This window comes from Triticum aestivum, chromosome 1B (genome assembly GCF_018294505.1).
Source record: "Triticum aestivum cultivar Chinese Spring chromosome 1B, IWGSC CS RefSeq v2.1, whole genome shotgun sequence".
In the NCBI taxonomy this organism is placed as follows: Eukaryota; Viridiplantae; Streptophyta; class Magnoliopsida; order Poales; family Poaceae; genus Triticum; species Triticum aestivum.
Window position 1 is genome coordinate 207,914,550 of NC_057795.1, and position 25,211 is coordinate 207,939,760.

Sequence of the window (25,211 nt, forward strand, 5' to 3'; positions counted from 1 at the left end):
TCAACAATGCTTGTCTCTCTTACTTTCACTTTCCTTTTTGAAAAGTTTTGAGTTTCCCTCTTTATTTTTTTTGTTTTTAAACTATATGAAAGCACACAATAGAAATAAATGACGCTCTAAAACTTCCGTGTTTTCTCCCTGGCAGCGCTTTCTTTAAAGCCATTAAGCTAGGCATATAGTGCTCAAGTAATGGATCCACATGGATCCCAAGGTATATCAAAGCCAATTTTAATTAACAATAATTTGTAATTTAGTAGTGAGCACAATGTAACATATATCAAGCAAAAACGAAGTCTAACTCTCTTCCTATGCATCGGCATGTCATAAAATAACAATTCATGCACACATAGTAAAGTCCAATGCATAGTATAAGTAGTTTCTTGCAATTTTATCAAATTGGAAACATAGAGACGTGGAGATATAGTTCCTCTCTCATAATAATTGCAAGTAGGAGTAGAAAGCACATGCATATAACATTCATCAAAATTATCATGTGCAACGGTAAAAGGCAACCCATCAATATAATCCTTAATAAGCACAAACTTCTCCGATATTGTAACGCCCCGAGACCAATGCTCCAGAGGCCTTCCATGTTTTGCGTGACCGTCGTGTGTTCTATTGTCATTTGTTTGTTGCATTCATCATTTCATCATTGCATCATCTGCATTGCATCAGCACTCGTTGCTGTCATGGTTTTTAAAACTTGTATCCATTCGTAGTTGCCGCGTCCCCCCTTGCTTTCGTTGACCGTTCCGAGACCAACCTTGTTCTTCGTTTGCCCTCTTGCCTAAATCGGAGTCTCTCTGTGCAATGCACAGACTCCCTTGCATGCGCGTAAGCTGTCCCAAACCTGAACCGCTCAGTCGTGACCATTGGATCCGGATCATCCCCAAACATCTATAAAATATCTTCGTTTCTTCCTTGGCTCCCCTAACCTATTTACTCTCGGCTATTCAATTACGAACGGAGGGACCAGATCAACCCCTATCCTAATCCCCTACCAATATATTGAGCCTAACCCTAGATCCTAGGATGTCCCATCCGTCCATTCCGCCCGCCATCGCCAGCCCACCTGGTCTCCTCCTCGGCTTCCTCACCGAGCCAACCACCATCCATCCCGATCCACCTCCCTCCAACCAGCCTCCGACCACCTCCCTGGTTTTCTGCGTAGCCCAAATCGCAGCAGCCAACAACCATCCTCCTACCCGAGCAAGCACGGCCATGGCCACACTCACCGAAGCTCTGCACCACCCCAAGCTGCTCTGCCTCCGGTGTCGTCCCGCTCGTCCTGGCTTCCTCTACGCCCGGAGCCCTCCTAGCCATGCGCCTCCTCCTCGTTCCCAGCGAAGCCCCGTCCTCCCGAGCTCTCCCCAGGCAGCCCCGCGCCCGATCCAGGCGAGATCGAGGCGACCACCTCATGCACGCCGAGTCCAATCGTCGGACCAGCTCCACCACTAGGCTGCACCTCTCCTTCTCTTTTCCTTCTTCCCCCCTGGTGCTTCTCTCCCTCTTTAATCTGCCCGCTGTTGTTCTAATTCTCCATTGCCTCTGTGGTTTGCAGAGGCTGAAGCCGACGTAGCCATGCGAGCCTTGCTCAAGCTCCACCTGTGCCAGATCCACCTCCTCCGGCTTCCCCCATGTAACCACCGTCGTTGCCTCATTACCCTGCTTCGTCAGAGATCATTGCCGTGAAGACCTTCTTCGAGCCATGGCGCGCCAAGGTCTTCATCGCCCCCTGCAACCGCGCCTTGCTCCAACCCTCGCGAGATCTAGCAAGTCCGGCTCTTCCCCGACCCGTTCAAGCCAGTCCCGGCCTTTCCCTCGTAGGATCCGGCCGATCTCCCCGCGCCCCGCCGTCTGCTGCCTCCTCTGCATCACGCCGGTGCGCTGTTCCCCTGCTTCTGCGTGCGAGCACGCGAGGACGACGACCAGCGCCAAGTCCTGCTCGAGCAACTGCCTGCGTTGACCCACCTGCCTCTGCACCAAGTCCCGCTGCCGCCTCGCCTTGCTTTCCCTGCATCGGTTGCGGTGACCGAGGCCCAGCATGCTCCTTCTCTTCGCCACATCCATCCCGGCCTCCTCCAGCCTCTGCACCGAACTGGGCCTGGCCCATGGGTGAGCACCAAATCCAGCCTCCACCCCTCTGTTCAGCCCACCAATGCACCAGATTCGGCCCGTGTAGTTTTTTTTCCAGATCTGCGAATTTAGCATTTTCCAGAAAACTGCATATTTACAGATTTTCCCTTGTTGTTCACGCATATAATAAATCACAAACCGTACATCATATTAAAATGTTTTATATATGCGAAATGCTTAGATTTTCATCTAGTTTCATATTTTGCAACTTTCATCCATGTTAAAAATGTTTAACATGCTATTTGTTTAAATATGCTTAAAAGTCATGCTAAAATGCTTTATTCCATAACTAAATAATCGTAGCTCCAATTTTAATAAACTTTATATGTAAATGGGGTGGAAACATGCATAGATTAACTTGTTGCACTTTTTTTCCTGTTTAATAACAATCAAATATGGTTTAGGGCAGAATAGTACAAAAGTTGATTATTGCTCATGGGGATTTTCCGGAATTTTCGCTAGTTGTTCCGGCCTCATTTAAAGTTGCCTAGATAGGTAGTTTTATTATGTTTCACCTCTTGCCATGTTACAACCTTTAATATTGTTTGGTAGCATAAACGGGAGTGAACTAAATAATTGATGTGGTGTTCCGTCAATATGCAACTCGTTTCATATTGAGCTCCACTTAACTGGTAGTATTGTTTGTTGCACTTTGCCATGCCATGCCTCATTAAACCGGAGATGCATCATACTTGATTGTGCATCATGCCATGATTATGCTTGTGTGTTTACCATGTAGTTTGCTTCTTTCTGGTTTGCTTCCCTTGTTAGCTTCGGTTTCGTTCCGGAGTTGTGAGGATTCGTTCGACTACGTCCGTTTGTCTTCTTCATGGACTCGTTCTTCTTCCTAGCGGAATCTCAAGCAAGATGACCATTACCCTCGATATCACTTCTATCTTTGCTTGCTAGTTGTTTGCTCCATTACTATGTCGTGCTACCTATCTCTTGTTGATCAAGCCTCGCAAACTGCCATGTCAGCCTCTAACCTTTTCACCCTTCCTAGCAAACCGTTGCTTGGCTATGTTACCGCTTTGCTCAGCCCCTCTTATAGCATTGTTAGTTACAGGTGAAGTTGAAGATTGCTCCATGATGGACAGGATTATGTTGGGATATCACAATATCTCTTATCTAATTAATGCATCTATATACTTGGTAAAGTGTGGAAGGCTCGGCCTTATGCCTGGTGTTTTGTTCCACTCTTGCCGCCCTAGATTCCGTTACCGGTGTTATGTTCCTTGATTTTGCGTTCCTTACGCGGTTGGGTGATTTATGGGACCCCTTGACAGTTCGCTTTGAATAAAACTCCTTCAGCAAGGCCCAACCTTCGTTTTAACATTTGCCACCTAAGCCTTTTTCCCTTGGGTTCTGTAGACTCAAGGGTCATCTTATTTTACCCCCCCCCCCGGGCCAGTGCTCCTCTGAGTGTTGGTCCGAACCGAACGATGTCCGGCGCCCCCTGGGCAACCAGGGTCTATGCCAACCCGACGTGTGGCTCATCCGGTGTGCACTGAGAACGAGATACGTGCGACTCCTATCGGGATTTGTCGGCACATCGGGCGGCTTTGCTGGTCTTGTTTTACCATTGTCGAAATGTGTTGTAAACCGGGATTCCGAAACTGATCGGGTCTTCCTGGGAGAAGGAATATCCTTCGTTGACCATGAGAGATTGTGATGGGCTAAGTTGAGACACCCCTGCAGGGTATAAACTTTCGAGAGCCGTGCCCGCGGTTATGTGGCAGATGGGAATTTGTTAATGTCCGATTGTAGAGAACTTGACACTTGACTTAATTAAAACGCATCAACCGCGTGTGTAGCCGTGATGGTCTCTTTTCAGCGGAGTCCGGGAAGTGAACATGGTCTTTGTGTTACAATTGTGCGTAAGTAGTTTCAGGATCACTTCTTGATCATTTCTAGCTCCTCGACCGTTCCGTTGCTTCTCTTCTCGCTCTTATTTGCGTATGTTAGCCACCATATTTGCTTAGTGCTTGCTGCAGCTCCACCTCATTACCCCTTCCTACCCATACGCTTAAATAGTCTTGATCTCGCGGGTTTTGAGATTGCTGAGTCCTCGTGACTCACCAGATACTATCACAACAGTTGCATGTCCCGATGATACCAGTGCAGGTGATGCAACCGAGCTTAGATGGGAGTTCGATGAGGACCTTGGTTGTTACTATGTTTTGTTTCTCGATGATCAGTAGTGGAGCCCAATTGGGACGATCAGGGATCTAGTAGTTGGGTTATCTTCTTTTCTTTTGGCTTCGTCCATAGTCGGACTATGTGTGTACTCTGAATGATGTATGAATTATATGTTCATTGTGTGAAGTGGTGATTGTAAGCCAACTCTTTATCCCATTCTTGTTCATTACATGGGATTGTGTGAAGATGACCCTTCTTGCGACAAAACCACAATGCGGTTATGCCTCTAAGTCGTACTTCGACACGTGGGAGATATAGCCGCATCGTGGGTGTTACAAGTTGGTAATCAGAGCCATCCCTGACTTAGGAGCCCCCTGCTTGATCAAATCGCTGGCGTTGTTGAGTCTAGAACAAAAATGTTTTGAGTCTTAGGATTATATATATCGGAGAGTAGGATTCTTTTTACTCCTCAGTCCCTCCGTCGCTCTGGTGTGGACTCTTAAAGTAGATGTTTTGTCTTTCCTCTCCTCAAATTTCACTAAACTTTTTTAGGATCACGAGGGTATCTTGGGATCGTTCCGATATTCTTATGACGAGAACATTGTTGTTGGTGCCTCCTAACATTTAGGGGTTGTGGCAGTGTCCCGGGGAGTTGAGCTCCGAGGTGTTGTCGTCATAATTTTATCGTTGCAGTTCTGGAATACCTGAGTTTTGCTGACATCGAAAATCTCTTTTATGCAGTTGTTGGTGAGATAAACTCGACGCCACCTGGTACTGGGGAGTTTGGGAGTATTGCCATAGCTCGTATAATGGATGCTTTTCGAAGGTTGAGGTACACGATTTCCGAAGGTTTCTTGGTTATGTGTTGACGGATGGATACAGCTTGGATGTAGGGATTGTTAGTTTTGGGTGAGATATATATTGCTTCCCCTGTATACCCACCACCAGATTGCATAACCAGAAAGTTTCGGGAGTTTATAGGTGGGAATTCAAGTGGCTCTAGTTTTTTTTCTTTCCGAGAGATGCATGATATGAGATTGGGGTTCGACGTCTAGTGGTCCGCCTATCCACGGTCGTTTTTTACAGTGGTCTCGTTGTGTCTTAAAGAACCCTTGGCTATGCTGGTTCGGGGACACTTCGTATGTCATGTGCACTACCTTGTACATGATGGTGCTGTACGATCGAGCCCGTGTGGGCCCCACCACAAAAACTTCGGACAAAATCTCTATCATATGTTTGTTCCGGCTTATTCTGGAAGCCAAATCCTTTATTTTGTTTTATTTGTGGTATTCGAGTTGTTTCGGATTCAAATGTTGAATCCATACCTTTCCTAGACGGTGTTCTCATATTGCTATGTGAATACTAATCCTTCTTGATCATCGAGGTCATCATGTTAATTCTTTTCCAACCGGCATGCTTCTCTTCAAGTGGATCCGATCATTTCAACATCCGCAAGTTCAATTCTAAGTTTTCTCAACGGTATCCATTCCATCTGCCCCAAGTTGCCTTTGTTTTTCCCGCCCTCCCACCCTTTTTCTTCAAGGACTCATATTTCTTAATCAAGTATCCTTTTTATTGATGTGAAGTCTCTTCATTTTTGTTCAATCAATGTTTTACCCGGTGTTTCTTATGAAGATGCTAAGGGAGCTTCAAGTTCGTCACTCTTCACTCGTTTTCTTCTCCGGTGGATTAATTTCAAGCTTCGGTGTTGATCATATCTCTTCCTTTTGTTTCACATATCTTCCCATGTGAATTTCTTATCCAAGGCTCTCTTATTTAGTCACCTCTCCTAGTTCATATCCGGAGTGTTGAAGATATCTCGGAAGATTCGAGTTTCTATTATTAATCCTTTCTAGCTATTTCTAGGTTGTTATCTCATTCAAGCCATTTAATTCAACCGGTGCAATCCCCCCTTTCAATCAATCATTCAACGATGTTTCTTTCGAGTGGGCCCTAACCCACAGGTTTTTTCCCAGGATCTTACCTGACTCTTCTAATTATTAGGAGCGATTCTCAAATTCATTTCCAAGTTTGATGTAAGAATGAATTTTCATCAGTCAAATGTCTTTCCCCAAGATCTTTCAAATTATTTTTCATTGTTGGCTCCACCTCTGTGTTTTTCATTCTCCCGGAGCATCTTAACAATTCATGGTGGTGTTTCTCGTCGTCATTCTCGGATTTGGAAGACCGAAGAAGAGTTTTTCCTCCAAATCTTATCTATTCTCTCAGAGATGCGTAGTTCAAGCTTGCTGCCATCCTCGCATAATTGTTTTTGATTGTGACAATTCTTTTCTTACCACCCGGAGCATTTTGTGAGTTCCTTCCATTTTATTCCTACGAAGGTCATCATTTCGGGTCTATTCATTCTCAGTTTTCAGCTCTCGCTCTCCAAACCTTACCGGTGCATTGTTCAAATACCCTCTAATCAGTTCATGATCTCTTCATTCTCATGTATCTAAATCCCCTCAAGTATCTTCATTCATTTTCCAATTCTTCCCGGTGAATTGTGCCTTTGCTACTTTCATTTTCAATTCTTACGGTGGTTCTTTCAACATTCCTCTTCTGTTGTTATCGTATCAATTAATTCATTCTTTCCGAATCTTACCGGTGGTTTGTTCAAGTTTTCCCAAGTTTGTGCTATATCTCTCTTAATCCTTTCTACGAGAATAAGTAGTATGCCAAACATTGCTTGTCATCAATTTAAATTGATGAAGGATAGGCATGACATAATTCTTATTCTTGTTTCATCCAGGTGATTAATTCCTTCTTCCAGAGTTTGTTCATCAGGAAGTAATTCTCGGTTCCAAGTTATTCATCTTTCTTGTCCGGAGTTCAAAGTTTACTCATTTCGTAGCTCCATCTAAATCATTGCAAGGCTTCAATTCTGGTTCTCTTCAACCTCCAATTCTTCTTCATAATCATTTTTCTTTACCGGAGTTCTTCATGGAGGCTCTACATGGTGGTTCATCAATGATTCTTTTCATTCTTCAATTGTTCTTCAAGATTTCTCTTGAAGTTAAGATCAGGAAAGCGATACTCTAAAAATATTAAACATGGTGCTCAACACATGTTTTGTTTTGGGGAGTTCAAGTATTCTTCATCTTGCATTCCAAAGTGCAATTCTTTCTACCTTATCTTTTGAGATGGTGTTATATCATTCTTGACAATTTCCATTCATGTTTCGTGATTCACAAGTTTTCAAGAATGAGGTATTTTAAATACATTAATATCTTTGTTGGAGTTATCTTGTGTCATATTTCACCTAAAGCCTTCCCTAAGGAATGTTGCTATTGTGGTGCTTCTCAATGATCCAAGTTATCTCTCTATCATCTTGGTCGAAGAAATTTTTCATCTCGTTGGTGTCGTCAATTTTTTTTCCAGTAGTGGCAAAATTTCGCCTCAATTTTGAGAAGTTTTCCATAAGCCCACTACAAGCTTATTCGTTTCGTTGTTGATTTCCCAACAACTCTGTTCAATCCTTCTTTGCAAGTATGCTTTCCAAGCTCATTTGTGGCAGAAGTTGGCATTTTCTTCTCCATTATGTTATTCCAATGATCTATCTTCTATTCTTTCTTCCGGAGGCATTGTGATTTTGCTCTTTTCACTCATCATCTCGATTGTGAGGATCATTTTCTTTTCGTGCTTATCCATTTAACCGGAGTGTTGTGTTCTCATTCAAGTTCTTTCATCTTATCAAGTCATGCATCTCTTTCAACCGGAGTGTTGTTCGAATTTGTTCTTCCTTGTCCCTTGGTTATCTCGTTTCAACCAGAGTGGTTTCAATTCCTTCTTGTCCATTGTGCTCGTCATTCATAGCTTTGCAACCTCCAAGGTTCACAACACTCCGGTGTGTTCTTTCCTTCAACTTTTTAACCGCAGTGCTCTCAATTGTGTCCAACTCCGGTGTGTTCTTTCCTTCAACTTTTTAACCTCTCAAGGTTTCTTGGTTTCACTCATTTGTCGAAGAAGCAACTTAGTTTTACCTCTTCTCTTCCTCTTCCGTTTCTCTCCGGTGCCATCCTAGATCTCGGGACGAGATCCTCTTGTAGTGGTGGAGTATTGTAACGCCCCGAGACCAATGCTCCAGAGGCCTTCCATGTTTTGCGTGACCGTCATGTGTTCTATTGTCATTTGTTTGTTGCATTCATCATTTCATCATGGCATCATCCGCATTGCATTGGCACTCGTTGCCGTCATGGTTTTTAAAACTTGTATCCGTTCATAGTTGCCGCATCCCGCCTTGCTTTCATTGACCGTTCCGAGACCAACCTTGTTCTTCGTTTGCCCTCTTGCCTAAACCGGAGTCTCTCTGTGCAGTGCACAGACCCCCTTGCATGTGAGTCAAGCTGTCCCAAACCTGAACCGCTCAGTCGTGACCATTGGATCCGGATCATCCCCAAACATCTATAAAATATCTTCGTTTCTACTTTGGCTCCCCTAACCTATTTACTCTCGGCTGTTCGATTATGAACGGAGGGACCAGATCAACCCCTATCCTAATCCCCTACCTATATATTGAGCCTAACCCTAGATCCTAGGATGTCCCATCCGTCCATTCCGCCCGCCGCCGCCAGCCCACCTGGTCTCCTCCTCGGCTTCCTCACCGAGCCAACCACCATCCATCCCGATCCACCTCCCTCCAACCAGCCTCCGACCACCTCCCTGGTTTTCCGCGTAGCCCAAATCGCAGCAGCCAACAACCATCCTCCTACCCGAGCAAGCACGGCCATGGCCACACTCATAGAAGCTCTGCACCACCCCAAGCTGCTCTGCCTCCAGTGTCATCCCGCTCGTCTCAGCTTCCCCTACCCCCGGAGCTCTCCTAGCCGTGCACCTCCTCCTCGTTCCCAGCGAAGCCCCATCCTCCCGAGCTCTCCCACAGGCAGCCCCGCACCCGATCCAGGCGGGATCGAGGCGACCACCTCATGCACGCCGAGTCCAATCATCGGACCAGCTCCACCACTAGGCTGCACCTCTCCTTCTCTTTTCCTTCTCCCCCTGGTGCTTCTCTCCATCTTTAATCTGCCCGTTGTTGTTCTAATTCTCCGTTGCCTCTGTGGTTTGCAGAGGCCGAAGCCGACGCCGCCATGCGAGCCTTGCTCAAGATCCACGCGCGCCGGATCCACCTCCTCCGGCTTCCCCCATGTAACCCCCGTCGTCGCCCCGTTACCCTGCTTCGCCGGAGATCATTCCCGTGAAGACCTTCTTCGAGCCATGACGCGCCAAGGTCTTCATCGCCCCCTGCAGCCGCGCCTTGCTCCAACCCTCACGAGATCTAGCAAGTCTGGCTCTTCCCCGACCCGTTCAAGCCAGTCCCGGCCTTTCCCTCGTAGGATCCGGCCGATCTCCCCGCGCCCCGCCGTCTGCTGCCTCATCTGCATCGCGCCGGTGCGTTGTTCCCCTGCTTCTGCATGCAAGCACGCGAGGACGACGACCAGTGCCAAGTCCTGCTCGAGCAACCGCCTGCATTGACCCACCTGCCTCCACGCCAAGTCCCGCTGCCGCCTCGCCTTGCTTCCCCTGCATCGATCGCGTTGAGCGAGGCCCAGCATGCTCCTTCTCTTCGCCAGATCCAGCCCGGCCTCCTCCAGCCTCTGGACCGAACTGGGCCTGGCCCATGGGTGAGCACCAAATCCAGCCTCCTCCTCTCTGTTCAGCCCAACAATGCACCAGATTCGGCATGTGTAGTTTTTTTTCAGATCTGCGAATTTAGCATTTTCCATAAAACTGCATATTTACAAATTTTCCCTTGTTGTTCATGCATATAATAAATGACAAACCGTACATCAGATTAAAATGTTTTATATATGCGAAATGCTTAGAATTTCATCTAGTTTCATATTTTGCAACTTTCATCCATGTTAAAAATGTTTAACATGCTGTTTGTTTAAATATGCTTAAAAGCCATGCTAAAATGCTTTATTCCATAACTAAATAACCGTAGCTCCAATTTTAATAAACTTTATATGTAAATGGGGTGAAAAAATGCATGGATTAACTTGTTGCACTTTTTTTTCCTGTTTAATAACAATCAAATATGGTTTACGGCAGAATAGTACCAAAGTTTATTATTGCTCATGGCGATTTTCCGAAATTGTTGCTAGTTGTTCCGGACTCATTTAAACTTGCCTAGATAGGTAGTTTTATTATGTTTCACCTCTTGCCATGTTACAACCTTTAATATTGTTGGGTAGCATAAATGGGAGTGAACTAAATAATTTATGTGGTGTTCCGTTAATATGCAACTCGTTTCATATTGAGCTCCACTTAACTTGTAGTATTGTTTGTTGCACTTTGCCATGCCATGCCTCATTAAACCGGACATGCATCATACTTGATTGTGCATCAAGCCATGATTATGCTTGTGTGTTTACCATGTTGTTTGCTTCTTTCCGGTTTGCTTCTCTCGTTAGCTTCGGTTTCGTTCCGGAGTTGTGAGGATTCGTTCGACTACGTCCGTTTGTCTTCTTCATGGACTCGTTCTTCTTCCTAGCGGAATCTCAGGCAAGATGACCATTACCCTCGATATCACTTCTATCTTTGCTTGCTAGTTGTTCGCTCTATTGCTATATCGCGCTACCTATCTCTTGTTGATCAAGCCTCCCAAACTGCCATGTCAGCCTCTAACCTTTTCACCCTTCCTAGCAAACCGTTGCTTGGCTATGTTACCGCTTTGCTCAGCCCCTCTTATAGCGTTGTTAGTTGCAGGTGAAGTTGAAGATTGCTCCATGATGGACATGATTATGTTGGGATATCACAATATCTCTTATTTAATTAATGCATCTATATACTTGGTAAAGGGTGGAAGGCTCGGCCTTATGCCTGGTGTTTTGTTCCACTCTTGCCGCCCTAGTTTCCGTCATACCGGTGTTATGTTCCTTGATTTTGCGTTCCTTACGCGGTTGGGTGATTTATGGGACCCCTTGACAGTTCGCTTTGAATAAAACTCCTCCAGCAAGGCCCAACCTTGGTTTTAACATTTGCCACCTAAGCCTTTTTTCCCTTGGGTTCTGCAGACTCAGGGGTCATCTTATTTTACCCCCCCCCCCGGGCCACTGCTCCTCCGAGTGTTGGTCCGAACCGAGTGATGTCCGGTGCCCCTTGGGCAACCAGGATCTATGCCAACCCAACGTCTGGCTCATCCGGTGTGCCCTGAGAACGAGATACGTGCAACTCCTATCGGGATTTGTCGGCACATCGGGCGGCTTTGCTGGTCTTGTTTTACCATTGTCGAAATGTCTTGTAAACCGGGATTTCGAGACTGATCAGGTCTTCCTGGGAGAAGGAATATCCTTCGTTGACCGTGAGAGCTTGTGATGGGCTAAGTTGGGACACTCCTGCAGGGTATAAACTTTCGAGAGCCGTGCCCACGGTTATGTGGCAGATGGGAATTTGTTAATGTCCGGTTGTAGAGAACTTGACACTTGACTTAATTAAAACGCATCAACCACGTGTGTAGCCGTGATGGTCTCTTTTTGGCGGAGTCCGGGAAGTGAACACGGTATTTGTGTTATGATTGTGCGTAAGTAGTTTTAGGATCACTTCTTGATCATTTCTATCTCCTCGACCGTTCTGTTGCTTCTCTTCTCGCTCTTATTTGTGTATGTTAGCCACCATATGTGCTTAGTGCTTGCTGCAGCTCCACGTCATTACCCCTTCCTACCCATAAACTTAAATAGTCTTGATCTCGCGGGTTTTGAGATTGCTGAGTCCTCGTGACTGACCAGATACTATCACAACAGTTGCAGGTCCCGATGATACCAGTGCAGGTGATGCAACCGAGCTTAGATGGGAGTTCGATGAGGACCTTGGCCGTTACTATGTTTCATTTCTTGATGATCAGTAGTGGAGCCCAGTTGGGACGATCTTGGATCTAGCAGTTGGGTTATCTTCTTTTCTTTTGGATTCTTCCATAGTCGGACTATGTGTGTACTCTGAATGATGCGCGAATTATATGTTCATTGTGTGAAGTGGCGATTGTAAGCCAACTCTTTATCCCATTCTTGTTCATTACATGGGATTGTGTGAAGATGACCCTTCTTGCGACAAAACCACAATGCGGTTATGCCTCTAAGTCATGCTTCGACACGTGGGAGATATAGCCGCATCATGGGTGTTACAGATATAGTGTAGTAGGGAGAACTCAAAAAGATAATAGGACTATCATGCATGGGTGCAATAGCAACAATTTCATGTTTAACATAAGGAACTATAGCAAGTTCATCTCCATAAGCATAATTCATATTGGCATTTGGCCACAAGCATAGCAAGCATCATCAAAAAGGGATATTTCAAGAGAATCAACGGGATCATAACAATCATCATAGCAATCGTCCTTCGGTAAGCATGAAGGGGAATTAAACAATGTATGAGTTGAAGAGTTACTCTCATTAGAAGGTGGGCATGGGTAGCTAATCCGCTCTTCCTCCTTTTGTTCTTCGCTCTCCTCATCATCTTTTCCATCCAATAAGCTCACAGTTTCATCAATTTCTTCTTCCATAGACTCCTGCAAAATATTAGTCTCTTCTTGGACAGCGGAGAATTCCTCAATATATGGTTTAACATAGGCATTAGAAGCATAATTATCATAACAATATTCAAGTATGGCAAAATTTTCAGATTTGTAGAGTGTAGCATCATACTTTTCAATCAAAGAAGCAATTTCATAAGCACCCTTGATAGCAACAAATTCTTAAATTTGTTGAACATCATAGTAATTATAAACACCCTTAGCATACGAAGATACGATTCCATTATCAATAACCTCACATTGGTAGGGAAGGTGTTTCTTAGGGTTTTCAGAACAGCAAGTAACATAAAATATTTCACATAAAGTCCAAGCATAACATTGCAAAAGACGATTTTGATCCAGTAAAAGTTCCCCTTTCTCAGATAGACGGCATCGCACATAACAAGCATGCTCATCTAAAGATTTGACCTCCACTAAGCTAGTTGGGGTTTCAGCACGAGCACATAGGGATCGAAGATGATCCAAGTAAAAAGCTTCAGTAGTGTGATAGATTTTGAGTGGTTCTTCAACCATTGGTGCAGTAGGTACAACTAATTTTTTCGTATTTCGTGTTCCATATCCATAGCTAAAGATAGAGAACAACTAAGAACAACAGATAAAAATTACTTAGTGATAAAGCAAACGAGCACACACGAGAATATTCACCCCATGCTATGACTCCCCAGCAACAACGCCAGAAAAAGGTCTTGATGACCCGCAAGTATACGGGATCAATTGTAGCCTCTTTCGATAAGTAAGAGTGTCGAACCCAACGAGGAGCTAAAGGTAGAACAAATATTCTCTCAAGTCCTATCTTCCACTGATACGACTCTACGCACGCTTAGTGTTCGCTTTACCTAGAACAAGTATGAAACTAGAAGTACTTTGGAGGTGTGATAGGATAGGTTTGCAAGATAATAAAGAACACATAAATAAAAAGTAGTGGCTGTTTAGATAAAGAAGCAATAAAGTAAATATAGTGAGTGTGGAAAAGTGGTGGTAGGAGTTGTGAAATTGCCCCTAAGCAATTGACTGCGTTACTAGACCGATAGCAAATTTTATGTGGGAGAGGCATAAGCTAACATACTTTCTCTTCTTGGATCATATGCACTTATGATTGGAACTCTAGCAAGCATCCGCAACTACTAAAGATCATTAAGGTAAAACCCAACCATAGCATTAACATATCAAGTCCCCTTTATCCCATACGCCACAACCCCCTTACTCGGGTTTATGCTTTTGTCACTCAAGCAACCCACTATAAGCGAATCATGAACGTATTGCAACACCCTATAGCGGGAATCCCTCACGCTTGCGTGACATAGAGGGCACAATAGGACAGCAACATAACCACAAGCAAATTAAACCAATCATAGAAATTCATCAATCACCGATAGGGCAACAAAAATCTACTCAGACATCATAGGATGGCAACACATCATTGGATAATAATATGAAGCATAAAGCACCATGTTTAAGTAGAGGGTACAGCGGCTTGCGGGAGAGTGGACAGCTGAATATAGATGGGGGAAGGTGAAGGAGATGTTGGTGAAGATGGCGGAGGTGTTGGTGAAGATCGCGGTGATGATGATGGCCCCCGGCGGCGTTTCGGCGCCACCGGAAGCAAGGGGGGGAGAGCCCCCCTTCTTCTTCTTCTTCCTTGACCTTCTACCTAGATGGGAGAAGGGTTTTCCATCTGGTCCTTGGCTCCCATGGCGTGGGAGGGGCGAGAGCCCCTCCGAGATTGGATCTATCTCTCTGTCTCTCTTTGTTTCTGCATTCTGGAATTCTGCCCTGGCACCATTTCTTTTATATCCGGAGATCCGTAACTCCGATTGGATTGAAACCTTTGCCCAGATCTTTTTCCAAAAAATACCTTTGTTGCGGCCAAAGAAGGGCATCAACCGCCTTACGAGGGGCCCAAGAGGGTGGGGGTGCGCCCACCTGGAGTGGGCGTGGGCCCCTGTCTTGTGGCCACCTCAGGCGTCGTCTCACGTTGATTTTACTTTCCAAAAATTACAAACATTCCAAAATAATTCTCCGTCTATTTTTATCTCATTTGGACTCCGTTTGATATGGGGTTTCTGCGAAACATAAAACATGCAACAGACAGGAACTGGCACTGGGCACTGGATCAATATGTTAGTCCCAAAAAATAGTATAAAAAGTTGCCAAAATTATATGAAAGTTGTAGAATATTGGCATGGAACAATTAAAAATTATAGAGACGACGAAGACGTATCAACAGACCAATTGACCGGTATGTACACAAAAAACCCTACATACGCTCTGACCGGGTGGGTCCCAGCTGTTAGGGAGGGCAAGGAGGCACTTCCTTGCGTGCGAATATATAGCTGGCGGGTCCCAGCGGACAGGTGCGGAATCATATTTTTTTCCCGTCATAAGGAGGCATTTCCTTGTGTGCAAAGATGTTGTTGGTGGGTCCCAGCTATCAGGGGCAGGCATAAGGAGGCACTTCCTTCCTTGCAAAGATATACATGGTGGGTCCCAACTTTCAGGGGGAGGAATAATTTTATTTTCACATAATAAGGAGGCGGTTGCATGCGTGCGTCCTTGGACCTCGTGCGACCCCACTGTCAGCCTCTCCACGTATAGTCCTCTTCCGATGACTCTTGTTTGTTGACCATGTTGACCACACCGCACCGAGTGCACCAAGGCGGTGGATGTCGGCAAGGCCCCGGACGGCAACGAGGCGTTGTTGGGAAGACACGATAGTGGAGTTGCAGACGGAGAGATGTACGAGGGTTAACTGGTTCTGGTGTGGCGTGGTTCTACAGTCGGCGGAGAATAACAGGAGGTGTCTAGGGATGAATTGGCTGGCGGTGGGGTAGCGCTTCAGAAGGAAGCGTGCTAAGAAGAGCTGCTAGCAGCCAGAGGCGAGAGCAGGTGGTCTCGGTGGCGCTCGAGGAAGAATACAAGAGATTGAAGATGAATGACATCCGTTGGATGTAAATCAAACGACTATCGATGTCAGAATCATTTGTTGACTAAGTTGACAACGCCTTGCGTTGGCTTAGACCTATTGGCCCACATTTCAGCCTCCAAAAAAGTCGCACATATTCAACCCATTTTTTTTAATTTACAGTCCATTCGCTGCGCTGGGTGAACAAATAATGTAGTGTCCATGCAACCCATTTATTTTTTTCTAAAAAAACTACAACCCATTTGCACTTTCTAGGAATACATGAATTTGCTGGCATGGGTGAACAAATAATGTAGCATCCATGCGACCCATTTATTTTTTCTTAAAAAGTTACAGGCCATTTGCACTTTCTCGAAATACACGATTTTGCTGGGCTGGTTCTAATTATAATGTTGGGTTGGGCGCAGCAATGTTATCAAAAAATAAAAAGGGGATGAGCATTTTGTTATAAATATATTTAAATAATAAGTGCTTTACTTACATTGGTCCTTAAATCCTACCAACCTTTTGTACACAATTACCTATATTTTTGTTGACCTTAAGTAAAAAAAACAGGATTTTATTGTTAAACATTTATTTTTATAAGTTCATAATACATGGTATATTCTTTTCTTATATATGTAAGTAACTGTTAAATATATGATGGTAATAACAATAATATAAAATAATATAAATATATATAATATAGTTAGAAGGGAACCATAAGTTGGACCTGGTGTTCCTATTCTTATATAGAAAAATAGAACAGACCTCTGCGTTTTCTTCAAAAAAATACTTAAGTTGGGCTGCGGATGTTTAAGAACAAATAAAAGCTATGATGGGAGGGCCATAGGTCGGTCAATACATGGCGGCCCTCAAACAAATACAAACCGGCATGTAGTGGGCTTCACATGTTAAAAAAGAAAGCCTAGACTGGACAGCCCACAACCTAGTGGATAATTGGCCCACTAATAATAAATGATACATGCCAGCTCCCCGATGACTAGCTTCGTTGTAATTTTATCTCCTTTAGTAACTACGTTGACAAACCCGTGGCCCCCTAACATCAGTATAGCATTAGGAGGAAGTATTTTTTTCCAATGAGTCACTTGCTTGCGTATGGCCATGGAACTGGTAGCGCCATAGACGTGCTACAGTAGTGGTAGATGTTGTGCCTAAGTTCTAGCAAAAGTATTGGAGTAGCCCAACGGCCAAGTTACACTCCCGAATCGCTACTCCGCCCGGGTTCGATTCCACCAGATGTAGTGAAAATATCCAAAAACAATTGCATGTGCCTCTGACATATGGGTTCCCATTGTCATCTACGCACACCACCTCCAACACACTCAACATTGTGTGGGCATTTTGAAAATGGCATATCTTTTTGACTGTGCATCATATGAAGATGTGTTATGCATGAATGTTGATCAGCATGATGTTAACTGGCTTTTAGTTCCATTTTCGACTATGAATAAAACTTCCAACATGATGTTATCCCTGTTTGAAAAGGGCGTGTTAATATAAATGCTCTGCCTCGGAAACTTGCAGTTTCTTATCTAAAACTGAAAGTTGCATTTTTTTTCTCTAAGAATCACATTGTCTGCACTTCTATATGATACTACATTTTTTAAAGTGATAAAAATAGATCTCTAGAATTCATAAAATACTTCATATGCTCAATACTAGAAATCTGAAATTCAAAAGACATTCTTATCTGAAAGTACTCTCTAATCTGAAACACAAAACACAACCTGCAAATACTAACAATCCTAAGCTCCTCCTCAGACTATTTGGGTGGGGGGAGTCCCCTCCTATTCCTCGGCGGCAGGCAGGCGCCCCGTGGGACAAGGTGAACAGCGAGGGAGAGGATGGCGGGGAAGCATCATTGCGCCAATTGTTCTTCTCATCTTGCAGTTGGGTTCAGTTGACGAAGACTCCACCAGCTCGCTCTGCCATGGCACACTCATAGAAGGCACCATGTAGATGCCCGATCCTTCAATCTCAGGTGGATGCTCCATCTTGGATCGATACTCCCACCACCGCAGCCTCACGATCTGATCCGGTGAATCTGTTTGCTGCATGGCCTAGAGGAGCAGCTCTATGTACCCCCGCGCGACTTCCTCCCGGTGTATCGCCTCCTTTTTGCTCTTTTCCAAATATTTGGCCATCGCTTTCACCATCGCCGCTAATTGCTCCAGTTTGTCAAACCAAGACTGTATTTCCAACATCCTAGCAAGCTTCACAGGGTCGCCGTCTGTGAGCCACACGTATCGGTTGCACTCCTCCATCGATCTATTTCTTTGCGGCACCTTCACTCGCCGGTGGTGGTTTTTGAATGTAACAGGAGAGGAGTAGCGCTTGTTTGGATTGGAACGGGAGAGGAGCGGTGGTGGTTTTGAAAGGGAAGAGGAGAGGAGCGGTGCTGGTTTTGGATTGGAATATTAGCGGAGTATCGGTGGTTTTGAAATGGAAGAGGAGAGGAGCGGCGCTGGATTTGGATTGGAACAGGAGAGGAGCGGCAGTGGTTTAAGAGGAGAGGAGTGGCGCTGGTCTTGGAAGTTTTTTTTGCATATTTTGGGTCGAAGTTTTACCGTGTATTGTTTTTTATTAGCAAAATGTGAATGCATGTCATCAAAAATTGTATTGTTTGGTTCGTATCTGAATGTACTTTCAAATTATATTATTTTTGCAATGTATAACATATATTCTATTTGTGAAAATCATGGTTAAATATGACCTAGAATACAAGGGAGACTAGTTAATGTGGGGTCGCTTTCTTAATTGAAGGGTAAATTAATTTTCATTTTGATCCAGTCACAACGCGTCGGCCCTCTCGTCCAGTCCTAAATCATTGTCGCACGCTCTCCTCCCTCTTCTCCATTGCAAAACCACCCCTCTTCTCTCCATCATCTCCATTCCAAAACCACCGTCTCGCCTCTCCCTCTTCTCCATTGGAAGACCACCATCTCACCTCCCATCTTCCAAAGCTAGCACTGGACCTCTCAGAAGGACATCTATGGAGAGGATGCACCAGCCAATCAGGCAGATCGCCAGCGCGACCAGGCAAAATTAGCTAGGTTTAAGGAGATCCTTAATTGGTATGACAACGAGTGGGATATTTCAAGGAAGGTGAGGGCCATGTGGCAATGTATGCGAAAGAACGAGACGTCGGTGATGAGGGTGGCGATGTACTCCCCGGCCGCAGTCATGCTGCAGTCCTTCGAGTTTATCGAGTATCTCCTGTAGGCGATGGAGCAGACAGATTCGCCTGACGCGAAAGTCAGGTGGAGCTGGTGGGCGTATAGGTCGAAGGTCGAGCATCCAGAGGATAACGAATCGATCGAGTATGGTGTGCCGCTTGTGAGGGTGCAATGCCAGCCGGAGCGACATGAGTATCCGTTCTCCCATCGCAAGAGGAGGCCGGATGGCACCATGTTGCTTCCCCTCTGTTCTCCACGGTTCCCTCGCCGCTCACCTCATTTCAACTGCGGCGGTAGGGCTTAAGGTAAGCTTCGCACTAACCCAATCTTCCATCTGCTCATGCTTACAATGAGTGTGACGGCTAACAAAAATCATGCTTACAGTCAGTCTCCAAGTACTACGCCAATCGCCCTAAAATAGCTCTAGACCAAAAATAAAGTTGTGACACTGTGTACAAATAAATAAAAATAGATTTGTGCTTCTTTCAGAAAAGAGTACTCCCTAGAAAAGTGCCAATATAAGCTACTAGTATTTGATTACATGATTTGCTTACAAGAAAGATCCGTCCACAGAGAACGCCACCCATCCCACTGGTGGAGGATGCCAATGCTTAGATGGAGCATGGTTGGTGTCAGTAATTTTTACTTGGCACGTCGCACTGTGCATGTATGACGGTTCCATCCGTACATTTGTGCAGTTCCACCAAAATGAAGCTGAATAACCCTGTTTGCACAGATAATGAAAAAGCATGATTACATTATCTAATTGTTGAAACATGCAGTAATAAATAGAAGAAACTTCATTTTCTTAATGGGAAAATATTGCAATAGTATCATAGTATGCCATGCTACGAGGGCGAGATGGGCCCTATGATGCCTCATACGGTAGGCCTCATACTGGAAATTGACCCAATTCTCCCCGATACACCTTCTGCCAGTGTTGAACATCAATGTACAGCGGTAGTACAAGGAGGGGCCTTGAGACATTCCAATCTCTATTTTTGTGCAGATCAACTAAAATTAAGCACCCAGTTTGCAGAAACACTTAAACATTAACAATGGGACTAGTTGATGAAACATATACTAATAAAGAGAAGAACTTTCTTTATCTACATTGGAATTGAAATGATAGAGAGGACACTTGGCCTATTTTAACTGTATTATTACTTCTTTTTGTCAGTGGCACTAGGGTCAAGCAGGTGGCAAGCGAGGTGTACCGTGTGTCGCAAGGATGGAGGCCGGGGTGCTTAGATTGGGATGCTGAAGCTGGCTCTTTCAGTCCCAATCTTCCCCCCTGATGTTTCTATGGTACCATTTGGGTTGTAGTCCAAACTTGGTCGAGTTGGTCATGCGTCCCCCTACCTGCCTAGCTTATTTGGGGAACTTGTCTCATGCTAGTACTCAGTCCGTTCTAGTAGTAGTGGCATAACTTCCCATTTACACTGAGATGTTGTCGGATAATGGTTCTCTATGGTTGGTTTTCTTTAATGAAATCGGAGGAAACACCCTCTTTTGATATATAAAAAAATCGGTGGCACTAGCGGTGCCAAAACATTGCCTCAAATTAGTAGTGCCACTAGATTAATGTGCAAAATAATAACATTACTGCTTTATCATGGCAGTGCCAAAACAGTAGCATAAGAGCAGAGTCAACATGCAGGATCTTTGGCAAACGGTCGGACCAAAAAGGAACATACCTCACGATGGGAACCATATATGCAGTCAACGCCATCATAGAAGGGATGACACCAGTCACCAACATGGATGATTCAATTCATGGGATCTTTTTGTGCATTTCACCTAAAATGAAGTAATATCCCATGAGTTAGCAGCTTCTTCTTCATTAGTTGCAATAAAATTGAGCAACATCAAGGTTGGTCGTGAAGCTCATGGATTGTTCAACTATAATTTGGATATCATTTGTGCAGTTCAACTAAGATCAAGCGTGAAATGTATATCTCTGTTTGCACAAAAAGGAGGAAAGGAGGGTGACTAACAAGTGATGAAACATACATCAAACAAAAAGAAGCATGTTCCTTATCTGAATGGCGATCCTACAAGGACAGTAGCAATTTCTAAAGCAGCAGCATTACTAGATATTAGTGTGGGCATTAGGATTAACTATGGCAACCGTTAAATATGACATTACTTTAATGGTGTCAGTGCTTCATTTTACCATCAAAATTACATTAAAAGCTGCTAAAGAGTTGGTATTTGGGCACGGGAGAGTAGGCGGACCATGGCAGTTGCATTTCTAACAAAAAGAAGCAACTTTTCTTAATGGGAAATTTAGCAAGACATGAAAAATAGTGCTATTGATTCATATTACTGGAGGCATTACATTGAAAACAACATTGGTTTAACGTGTCCTTACTTTTAATAGTGGGACTACTACATTTTACCAGTGCCATTACATAAGAGGGGCTCGGGGCAACAAACATCAGAACAGGATATCTGCATCGGTCCCATTTTTGTTCGGTATAGCCACCTTATACTGCGTGAGGCTAGCAAATCTAGTGCTGGACATACACTGTTGACTTGTCCCCTAGTCCCCACTTTCTTTCCTTTTTCAACCAATAGATTAGTTTATATTGAGTTTGTACTGTCTTTCCCTTAATTTCCCTATTAGACCAAGAGACCAGTTGGATATCCAGTCTCTGCTACTTTTTGCCCCCATTATTTCCTCTTTCGACTAAGTCCTAGATTTAGGTAAAGAATCTTCACCCACCCGTGATATGTCTCCAACATATCTATAATTTTTGATTGTTCCATGCTATTATATTACCCGTTTTGGATGTTTATGGGCTTTACTTTACACTTTTATCATTTTTGGGACTAACCTACTAACCGGAGGCCCAGCCCGTATTGTTGTCTTTTTTTGCCTATTTCAGTGTTTCGAAGAAAAGGAATATCAAAGTCCAAACAGAATGAAACCTTTGGGAGCGTGATTTTTGGAACGAACATGATCCAGAGGACTTGGAGTGTAAGTCAAGAAGCAATCGAGGAAGCCACGAGGGTGAAGGGCACCCCCCTACTGGGTGCGCCCCCTATCTCGTGGGCCCCTCGGGCGTCCACCGACCTACTTCTTCCTCCTATATAAACCCACCTACCCCGAGAACATTAAATGAGCCAATGAAAACCTAATTCCACCGCCGTAACCTTCTGTATCCGCGAGATCCCATCTTGGAGCCTTCGCCGGCGCTCCGCCGGAGGGGGAATCGATCATGGAGGGCCTCTACATCATCTCCAAGGCCTCTCCGATGAGTTGTGAGTAGTTTACCACAGACCTTCAGGTCCATAGTTATTAGCTAGATCGCTTCTTCTCTCTTTTTGGATCTCAATACAATGTTCTCCTTGATCTTCTTGGAGATCTATTCGATGTAACTCTTTTTGCGGTGTGTTTGTCGAGATCCGATGAATTTTGGGTTTATGATCAAGTTTATCTATGAGAAATATTTGAATCTCCTCTGAATTATTTTATGTGTGATTAAGTTATCTTTGCAAGTCTCTTCGAATTATCAGTTTGGTTTGGCCTACTAGATTGATCTTTCTTGCAATGGGAGAAGTGCTTAGCTTTGGGTTCAATCTTGTGGTGTCCTTTCCCAGTGACAGCAGGGGCAGCAAGGCACGTATTGTATTGTTGCCATCGAGGATAAAAAGATGTGGTTTATATCATATTGTATGAGTTTATCCCTCTACATCATGTCATCTTTCTTAATGCGTTACTCCGTTCTTTATGAACTTAATACTCTAGATGCATGCTGGATAGCGGTCGATGTGTGGAGTAATAGTAGTAGATGCAGGCAGGAGTCGGTCTACTTTTCACGGACGTGATGCCTATATACATGATCATGCCTAGATAATCTCATAATTATTCACTTTTCTATCAATTGCTCGATGGTAATTTGCGCACCCACCATAATACTTATGCTATCTTGAGAGAAGCCACTAGTGAAACCTATGGCCCCCGGGTCTATCTTTTATCATATAAGTTTTCAATCTACTTTTATTTGCATCTTTACTTTTCCTATCTATATTATAAAATACCAAAAATATATTTATCTTATCATATTATCTCTATCAGATCTCACTTTCGCAAGTGGCCGTGAAGGGATTGACAACCCCTTTATTGCGTTGGTTGCGAGTTCTTGTTTGTTTGTGTAGGTGCGTGGGACTTTTGAGGAGCCTCCTACTGGATTGATACCTTGGTTCTCAAAAACTGAGCGAAATACTTATGCTACTATTGTTGCATCACCCTTTTCTCTTCAAGGAAAACCAACGCAAGCTAAAGATATAGCAACCCCCACCCCCTTTCTTCCCTGTTTGGACCAAGTTGTCGGTGGAAAACGACACCTGTGGGATCACTAGAACCCTACTACGGTCGGCGGGTGCGAGGTTGTGGAAAGAGCGGGTCTAGGAGCAGCACAAAGATCATTTACCCAGGTTAGGGACATGAGGATGCGTAATATCCTAGTCCTGCTTTGGTGTATATCTGAGTGTTCTTGAGCTAGCTACGGCGTGTGCGTAGTCCAAAAGAGTCGAATCCTTCTCCAGTATGCCTCGGGCCTCCTTTTATAGTCGAAGGGGGCACCACAGTGGCACACATGAGGTGGAGAGGTATACAGTGTACAAGCTTATCGCCTGTCATTACGGGACAAAGCGCATTAAATGTGCTCCTTAGGTGTCCCCTTGCTTTATCGGGAACGGTAACGAGGCCCATCCCATCCGTTGTCGCTTTTTCTTGCTCCAACGCGCGTCTAGGCCAACGAGGCGTGCGGTGCCATGTAGGCTGGCAGGCTGCTGAGTTAGCGCGGTGGCAGTGTCTTCACGAAGATCTACATGCCACCAGACAGGTGCTTGAGTTGTCCTAACAGACTCACGTCGCCATGCAGGTGCTTGCTGAGTTGGCCTAACGGACTCACGTCGCCATGCAGGTGCTCGCCTAGTTGGTGGGCTGGCAGTTGTATGGGAACGGCGATGGAGTCTTGGTAGATGTGGGTCTGACTACGGCCCCGCGGATGTCCTCGACAAGAGCCTCGTCGGGGCCCCGGCAAGGGTCTTGCCGTGGCATCATGATCGTCCCCAGCAAGGATCTTGCCGGAGGTCTCGTAGATTTCCTCGGCAAGGATCTTGTCGAGGGTCATCGTCTTCTAGTCCTCATCCGATCTTGTGTGTTCACGATCTTCACAAAGATCTGCATGCCACCATGGAGGTGGCTCTCGAGGCTTGGTCCCAATGTGGTTGATGGTGTTGGAACCGTTGGGCTCAAGTGTGGCGCGCTCTGTTGGTGTTGGGCAAGTTGCCCCGGCAAGGTTCTTGTCGGGGCTGCGGGGGCCGCGCCCGGCAAGGGTCTTGCTGGGGGAGTCCACCTTGCCTCTTGCTCTTTGCGTCTCTGGTCTTGGTGTTGCTTTGATTGTCTTGTGCCTTCGGCTTCCCTCCTCTGCCCTGCTAAGTGTGGCCGTGGGCACGACTCTGACTGCCCGTGCACAAGTAAAGGGGTACAAAAGAGAGCCCCTACTTTTGTACACCAACAGGAGCCCCTGGGCCTGGGCCACACATAAGCGCGATGCGTTGTTGGGCTAGGCCCAAAACGGTGCGCGGACAGGCGGGGCTGATTTTTACCACGGCAACTTCTTCGTCCGCTTCGCCTGCTGCCACTTTAATGAGCCAGATTCGAGCAGGCTCTTCAGGGGCTTAGAGCTAGTCCTTCGGCCTCCCCTCCCCAACTATAAAAAGGGGACTCTGGGGCAGGAGGAAAAGCATCTCCCTGTGTCTCCCCCTTGTCTCCATCCTCACCCACGGTCATGGCGAGGGGGCATGGCCGCGGCCGTTCTTCTGTGGAGGTAACCAGGTCCTCCTCCCACCAAAGAGCTGCAGCGGTCAAGGAAGAGCTCGATGCCTAGGGTGAAGGCCACGCTCGAGGCGGGGCCGCTAGATGGGGCCGCGGTCGGTGAGGCGGTCAAGGCAAAGGTGGCCGTGGAAGGGGAATGCTTGCGCCGTCTCCGTCTCCGTCAACATCTCCTCCTACTTCGTCGATGCTCGAGTTCATCTTGCAGCTGTGTGGGCCGCCGCGCTGTAGCCTTCGTCTTCCCCGGGCATTCACGAGTGTGCTGGAGGTCGACCAGCCACCGAGGCTGATGGTTCACATGAAGGGGTGTTTCCATGGCGACATGTGGGTGAGCACAGGGTTGCCCGCCCCTCAAGTGTTGCTCCTTCACCGGGGCTGGAAAAGTTTTGCACGCGCCCATTGCTTGATGGATGGGCACGTCCTCTGCTTCAAGCTACCAGAGAGTGATTTGCTAGG